Source organism: Elephantulus edwardii, unplaced genomic scaffold (genome assembly GCF_000299155.1).
Source record: "Elephantulus edwardii isolate Elephantulus edwardi_28Jun2011 unplaced genomic scaffold, EleEdw1.0 scaffold00249, whole genome shotgun sequence".
Classification (NCBI taxonomy): Eukaryota; Metazoa; Chordata; class Mammalia; order Macroscelidea; family Macroscelididae; genus Elephantulus; species Elephantulus edwardii.
The window spans coordinates 2253818-2262656 of NW_006399999.1; positions in this window are offsets into that span (position 1 = coordinate 2253818).

Here is an 8839-nt window from a genome sequence, read left to right on the forward strand (position 1 = left end):
TCTGACACTATACACAAAAATCAACTCAAGATGGATCAGAGGTCTTGGGGTAAAGCTGAAAACAGTAAAGGTCATAAGAGAAAAAGGGGACCAACCTTAGAAGGTGTAGCCTATGGTATAAAGAGATTGATAAATACAGCCCGAAATGCACAACCAGGAAAGGATGAAAGTGATAAATGGGGCCTTCTAAAGATTAAATCCCCTGTGCATCAAAACCTTTTTTCCAGTAGGGTGAGAAGAACACTTACTGAATAGGAAAAAAAAAACATTTGGCTATACATCTCAGAAAGGGTCTTATAAGAGAAGTTTACAGAATACCTCCACAAGAAAAAGTCTGATAATCCAATAACAAAATGGACAAATGACATGGAACAATTTTTCACAGAGGAGGACATTTTAATGGCTAACAAGACACAAAGAAATGCTCAAAATAACTGGCAATCAGAGAGATGTAAATCAAAACCACAATGAGATACCATCTCACCCTGGTAGTAGTGGCAAAGTTTAATAGGACAGCAAGCAGAAGTGTTGGAGACAATGTGAGAGATTGGAAATCTTATACACTGTTGGTGGGGTTGTACAATGGCAAAACCACTCTAGAAGGTAGTTTGGCGTTTTCTCAAAAGCTGAACGTAGAAACTCCATATGACCCAGTTATTCCACAGCTAGGAATATACATCAAGGATATTAGAACTGAGACATAAATGGAGACTTGTATACCAGTGTTCATAGCAGCACTATTCACAATTGCAAGAATGTGGAAATAACCCAAATGTCCAGCCACAAGCACGTCAGTCAGTCACCATGTCAATCCACCTCGTTGAGGCCAACCACCCACACTTCTCAGCTAGTAAAATGTTTCTAGAGGCCCATGAAGGGAAGGAGTGGGAACAGAGGAGTGAGAGTGGGCAGGGGCGGAATTTGGTGGATGGATGGAGGAGTGAAGGAAATGGGAAAGATCTGAAAGGGACCAGAAATAGAGGATAATAGTGAGCATAGTTCAATGGTGATTAGTTTCATTAAACACAAGGTATGGGAATGATTGTATGAAATGCAATGTGGATGAATGAAGGTATGAAATATATTGTATATGAATTTTGTATGCAAACCAAAATAAAGTAAAAAAAAATAAAAATATCAAAACAATGAATACATTTTGCCCATAGACTTTCTCAGTGTCACAACTTAAGGGTTGAATTTATTTTTCAGTTCTTTCAGCTTGAGAAATGCGGGTGAGTTTTTCAATTTTTATTCTTTTTATTCTCTGATTCCAGCTCTAGCACATCAGTATATTTTGCTTTATCTTCTCAAGCTACCCTTTAAAATCTCCTGTTCAGATCTTTTACTTTCGCATCTTTTCCTTTTCTTTTGGCTTCTCAACACTAATGCAATTTTCGTTTCTTCTGACAGTCATTTTGGTTTTTTCTTTCCCTTTTGTCTTTGTAATGACCTTTTGTTATCTTCATAGTTGATATCCTTTATGTTATCCCATAGTTCCTATAGTCTTCAATCATTGATGTTGAATGCTTTGAACCTGTCCAAAAGTGGCTGGAACAGTATATTGACAGGGAATTGCAAGAAGTTGAAGCAGGGTTTAGAAGAGACCATGGCACCAAGAATATCACTGCTGATGTCAGTTGATTCTGGCTGAAAGCAGAGGATACCAAATGATCTATTTGTGTTTTATTGACTATGCAAATACATGTGACTGTCAGATCACAACAAATTATGATAAGATTCAGAAGAATGAGAATCCCAGAACATTTAACTGTCATCATGGGAAATCTTTACCTAGATCAAGAAGGTGTTATAGAAATGGATGTGTCAGGAATGTATCCTTTCTTTCTTTTTTTTTTAATGTATCCTTTCTCTATGCCTGTTTAATCTCTATATTGTTCAAATAATTTGTGAAGTTGTTCTCTATGCAGAGGAATGTAGCATCAGAAATGGAGGAAGACTCATCAACCACCTGCATTATGCAGATGGCACAACCTTGCTTGTGGAAAGTGAGGAGGACTTGAAACACTTTCTGCAGAAGATCAAGAACTACACCCTTCAGTCTGGATTACATCTCAACATTAAGAAAACAAAGATCTTCAACACAGGACCAGCAGGCAACATCATGATAAATGGAGCAAAGATTGAGGTTGTCAGTGATTTAATCTTACTTGGATGAACAATTAACACCTCATGGAATCAGGTGATGTATTGCTTTGGGTAAATCTTCTGTGAGGGATCTCTCCGAAATACTTAAGAGCAATAACACCAGCTTGAAGACTAAGGTATTTCTGATTCTGGCCATGGTCTTCTCAATCTCTTGCTACACATGATGGACAATGATTAAGGAAGGTGAAGATGAATTGATGGATAATGAATAATAATAATAATCAATAAGCTGAACAATTAATAAGAATGACAGAAGAAAAATGGATGTCTTTTAGTTGTAGTGCTGTAGATGAGTACTGACTATCCCATGAACTGCCAAAAGAATAAACATATATTTACTGAACCAAGAGGCAGTTGTCAGAACAGAGCAAGGAAACACTGCCTGGTTCAAAATTGGGAAGGGCGTACTCCGGGGATGTGTCCTGTCTCCATACCTTTTCAACCCTTATGCAGAACAGATCATCCGGGAGGTTGAACTCTGTGAGGAGAGATGTGGCATCAGGATTGGTGGAAGATCCATAAACAATCTGCGTTATGCAGATGACACAACCCTGCTTGCTGAACCTGAGGAGGACCTGAAGCGCTTGCTGCTGAGGGTCAGGGACTGCAGCCTTCAATATGGACTGAGGCTCAATACCAAGAAGACAAAGATTCTCACCACTGGACCAATTGGCAGGATAAGGATGGATGGTGAAGAGATTGAGATTGTTTACAGCTTTAGTTTGCTTGGCTCCACAATCAACACTCTTGGCACCAGCAGCCAGGAAATTAAAAGACGTATTGCCATGGGAAATTCTGCTGTTAGGGACCTCTCTAAAGTACTCAAGAGCAACGGTGTGTCTGGTACAGGCCATGGTCTTTGCAATCACTTGTTATGCATCAGAGAGCTGGACAATGACCAAGAAGGATAGAAGGAGAATTGATGCTTTTGAGCTTTGGTATTGGAGAAGAGTGCTGAAGGTGTCATGGACTGCTAAGAGAACAAAGAGATTCACCCTAGAGAGGGTTAAACCGGGCTGCTCCTTGGAGGCAAGGATTCTGAGGCCATAAGGAGAGACCGGTCTTTGGCGAGGGACATCATGCTTGGGAGGGTGGAGGGTAGGTGCAGGAGGGGAAGGCCCTCTGGGAGATGGATTGATTCGGTGAGTGGGGCAATCGGGATGAGTGTGTCGGAGGCAATGAGATTGGCACAGGACAGAGCAGAGTTTAGAGCTGTTGTACATAGGGTCGCTATGAGTCGCAAACGACTCGATGGCACATAACAACAACATATTGGACAAAGTGCAGCTAGAACGCTTCTTAGAAGTAAAGATGGCAAAGCTTTGTTGCTAGGAGAAGCTATTCCATAGAAGCGGACATATGCTTGGAGAGATGGAAGATCAGCAAAGGAGAGGAAGACTCCCAACAAGATGAATTGACACAAAGACAGCTCTGGGCTCCAGTGTGTCAGGGATGATGAGGATGGCACAGGATAGGGCAGAGTTCATTATGTTTATAGGGTTGCTATGGTTCAAATCCATCAGCTGCTCCATGGGAGAAGGATGGACAATCTCTTCCTGCCTTTGAAAACCAGCAATGGATCAGATCCTACTCTAGGGCATAAAAGAACTACAATTGTGAATTGCACTAGATTTTATGGAACCTAACAACAACAATAGCAGCAGTATTTGGTGAGTAAGTACTGGCAGCATAGCCCATAGGAAGTTGCAAACTCTCTGGTGTTTGAATTCACCAGCTGTACTGAGGGAAAGAAATGGATGCTCTCTTCTTGCATGATTCACAGCTTCAGAAACATTCTGGAGATGATGGAATGTCAGCTATGATTCCATTCTCACTTTCCAACAATGATTTTTACTTTCTTATTAGGTATAGGTTACAACTCATAGTGACACCATTTCTTATAATGTAGAACTACTTCATAGCATTTTCTTAACTGCAATTTTAAAGGCAACAAGTAATAAAGATTTTTCTTCTATGGAACTGCTAACTTTTAGGTTTTAGGTGCAGTCAAGTTGGTTTTGATTCATAGTGACTCTATGTGTAACAGAAGGTGTTGATGTTTGTTTCCCAGAAAGAAAGTCCCTTAAGGTTTGTGTTTGTAGACAGTTAAAAAAAAATAACCTAGGAACAGGAAACTTACTGACAAGGAGAGCAGTGCTGCAAAGACCTGACAGTGGCTGACCAAGAGAATATTTCACTAAGGGTATGGAGAAAGTAATCAACTATTTACACTTTAACACAAACAACCCTCACTATATGGTTAAATTAAGGAACGCATATGCTGATAGCATGTATAACTTATGGAGAAACCATTAGCTAGACCTTTATCTAGAGCTGTAAGCATGACTAGAAATAAGAAGGGCAAGGGTTTACCTGTCCCAGAGCTATTCACCAAGACAAGGAACCAGAAAAACAAATCTAAGAACCTAACTACTTCAATTTAGATGCTGCCATCCATTTTGGAGAATTTTCACGAACTACCATGGCCAAGTGGTATAGAGCTACACTGCTGACCCAAAGATACATTATTCAAATCCACAACCTGCTCTGAGGGAGAAGGATGGACAATCTCCTGTACAATTTACACCTCTGAAAATCTGCTGGAGGGTTACCTATGAGTTGGTTCTAACTTGAAGGTACACAACAGCAACAACTACATAGAAGAAAACAGTTACCATCCTCATAATGGTTGCTGTATTTCAGAACAGTTTTGCAACCACTATGTCAATTCATTTCTTGTAGTGTTCTCCTTTCTTTTGCAAATACTCTACTAAGTATGATTTAATTATCTACGAACTAACTCCTCCTGATAACATGCCCAAAGTATGGGGGAAAGTCTCCCAACCTTGTTTCCCAAGAATGTTTTGGCTACACTTCTCACTAACACAGATTTGCTCATTTTTGTTTTTTTGGGTTTGTTTTTTTTTCCAGCTCATGCTACTTTATTCAATATTCTTCACCAGCACCACAATTAAAATGCATCAATTCTTCTTCAGTCTCCATTATTCACTGTCCAATTTTCATATGTATATGAAATCCAAGAAGCACACTCACTGCCCTGCCATCAAGTTTATTTTGACTCATTGTGACTTTCCATCAGGGCTTCTAAGGAGTCTTTATGGGAGGAAACGGCCCATCCTTCTTTCTCAGAGTAGTTGGTAGATTGGAACTGTCAGCCTCCAGTTAGCAAAATTCAACACCAATTTCTGATAAAAACCCTCTAGGAAATAGGAATAGAAGGGTAATTGTGCAACATAATTAAGAGAATGTATACAAAACCAATAGCCAATATTAGTCTCAATGGAGAGAGACTGAAAGTACTCACCTTTCAAATATAAATCAGACAAGGATGCCCTTTATCACTAATTCCATTCATTATTGCTTGGAAGGTTCAAGCAGAGTACTAAGATAGGAAAAGGAAATAAAAGGCATATAAATTGTCAAAAGAGTATAACTATCTCGGATTATGTGATTCCCTATAAACAGTACAACCATTCTGGGAAGAAGTTTGGCACTTCCTTCAAAAGCTGAACACAGAAATTCCATATGACTCATCTATTCCATTGTTTGGAATGTACCCCGAGAAAATGAGAACTGAAGCACAGAGACTTATACACCAAGGTTCATAGTAGCATTATTCACCATTACAAGAACAAGAAAACAGCCCAGACATCCAACCACAATTGAATGAATTGAGAAATTATGGTACATTCATATGATGGAATGCTACACAGCATGCAGGAGCAATGCTTTTGTAAATTACTACCTAACATGAGAGGGACTGGAGAGCATTATGCCAAGTGAACTAACTCAGTCCCATAAGGACAAATAATGTATAAAACCATTATTGTAAAATGTGTATGAGGCTCCAAGGGGAGGGGCAGAGGGCTGAGGATGGGTGGATGGGGGTGTTAATCATAGGGTTGCACAATTTGTTGGGTGAGGGGATGGTGAAGGAAATGGAAAAGATCCAGTTGAAAAACAATGTATACTAACTAAATAAACCAGTATAAAATTAAAAATAAATATAGTTTTTTAAAAAATCACAAAGAAGCTTCCGTGCCATGTGTCCAGTCAATTAGCTAGGTACCTGCCTTGAAAATTTCTTGGTGTGTCCTGGATATATTGCTTGCCTACAGCACCAGATCATGGTGCCATTGCATGGTGGGGCCTTCTGCCTCCAACTGGAGACCCCCTTGGTCCTGCAGCCTGGACCCCTGAACCCACCACCTGAGGGACCTTGTCCAGCTGCCTGGACACTCCTGCCCACCATCTGGAAGTCCCAGCCCTGCCATCTGGAAGTCTGACCCCTGCCACCTGGAGTATCTGACCCCACCATTTGAACCCACTGCTTGGACATTCTAGCCCCAAAGCCTGTAGGATGACCCACAGCGAATCCTCTGAACTGTACCAAATATATAAGTATCACAGGTGAAATAATTTCATTTCATTTCCTCTCCCCTCCCAAACCATGATCTGACTTTAGACCAAAGCAACTTCTGGCCTAGCTGTAGCAGTTGTCTTGACAGAGGAGGCTACCAATTCGCAGGCATTATCTTTCCTGAACTGAAGCAAGTCTACCCTTGAGTCAAAATTTCAGAGAGAATCTCAGGTTGGGAAGCTGCAACACCATCCTCTGGAGCAACAACATCAGACCAAGAGCCTGCTATCACATCAGGTGTGAAAAACTCTACCACGCAATGTCACATTGGAAGCAGGCTGCCTCACAACCTACACAAACCCAGAGCAAGATGTCACCCCCCAAAAGTGACACAGTATAAATGGATTTCCTGAAGCCAGAAAGTCTGGTGGAACTTTCTGGCAGAATTTAAAAGAACAATGACTGAATATTTCAATGAATGAAAGACAAACTTGAAAAATTGCAGGATACTGCAAGGAAAAACCAAGAGGAACTTAAAAAAACCTGTACGAAACAATGCAGATAAAACAAATGAGGCATTAGAGGCTCTAGAGAAATGAGAAACCACAATCCAGAATATGAAGACCAATGTTTCAAATGCTGTCAACATCTTAGAGGGACATATAAATAGAGTTGAAGAGATGGGACACAGAACCAGTGAAATAGTAGATAATATTGCCACCATTGATCTGCTAGAACAAAAAGCAGAATAAAAAAGGAAAGAAAAAGAAGAAAGCCTAAGAATAATGTGGGACACCATCAAGAGAAAAAACATGTGCATAATCAATATTCCAGAATAGGAAGAAGCAAGTAAAGGCACTGAAAAAGTTGTGAAAGCATTATTAGAAGAAAATTTTCCAGGCATAATGACGAATGAGAGAATATATATTCGAGAAGCTGAGAAAACACCATATAGAATAGACCTCAAAAGAAAAACACTAAGGATTCCATAGTCAGATTTGCCAGAAGCAAAGACAAGGAGGCAATTCTGAAAGGAGAGAAGGAGAAACAAATAATAGCCTAAAAGGGAGAGCAAATAGATTAAATGCCAATTTCTCAGCAGAAACCATGCAAGCAAGAAGACAATGGAATGACATGTATTGAACATCCAAAGAACACAAATGTCAAACAAGAATACTGTACCCAGCAAAATTTTCCATAAAATATGAAGGGGAAATCAAGATATTCCCAGAAAAACAGAGCCTAAGGCAGTTTGCAATACAAGACCAGCACTGCAGGAAATATTAAGAGACGTCCTTCTTACAGAGGTGTCACAGAAAGCATGGACCAAAGTAACTAACAACAACACCAAAAAGTACTCAACAAAATCAATAATCACACTAACTGCAAATGGATTAAATGTACCACTGAAGAGAAAAAGAGTAGCAGATTGACTAAAACCCCAAAATCCATCAATATGCTGTCTAATAGAGACACACCTGAAAAATGAAGATAAAGAAAGACTAAAAATAAAGGAGTGGGGAAAATATACCAAGCAAAAGGCAACCAGAAAAAAAGCAGGAGTAGCAATATTAATCTCTAATAAAATAGATTTCAACACAAAACCATCACAAAGGAAAAGAGGGTCACTAATAATGACTAAAGAGTCAATAGAACAAGAATACATAACAATATTAAATATTTATGCACCAAATGAAAGACCTGCAAAATATATAAAACAAACATAAACAAAACTGAAAAAGGAAATAGACAAAACTACTATAGTAGTTCGAGACTTCAATATACCACTCTCCAAATGGCAACCAGAAAAAAGTAGGAGTAGCAATATTAATCACTGATAAAATAAATTTTAATGCAAAAACTATCACAAAGGACAAGGAAGGTCAATAAATAATGTTTAAAGGGTCATTAGAACAAGAGGAAATAACAGTAATAAATATCTATGCACCAAATGAAAGACTTGCATTAACAAAACTGAAAAAGTAAATAGACAACTACTAAGTTGGAGACTTCAATACACCACTCTCAAGAAAATATAGAACTACAAGAAATAAACTCAACAAAGGTGCTGAAGAATTAAACCAACTCGATCTCAAAGATATTTATAGGCTATTCTTCTCCAGAATAGATCACATTTTAGGTCACAAGATAAGCATCAATATATTAAAAAACAGATATAATACAAAGCATCTTCTCAGACCACAATGCTACAAAATTAGAAATTAATGACAAGAGGATAAAGGAGGAAAAAAAAACCCCATACATTTGGAAGCTGAACTTGAGTGGGTACTA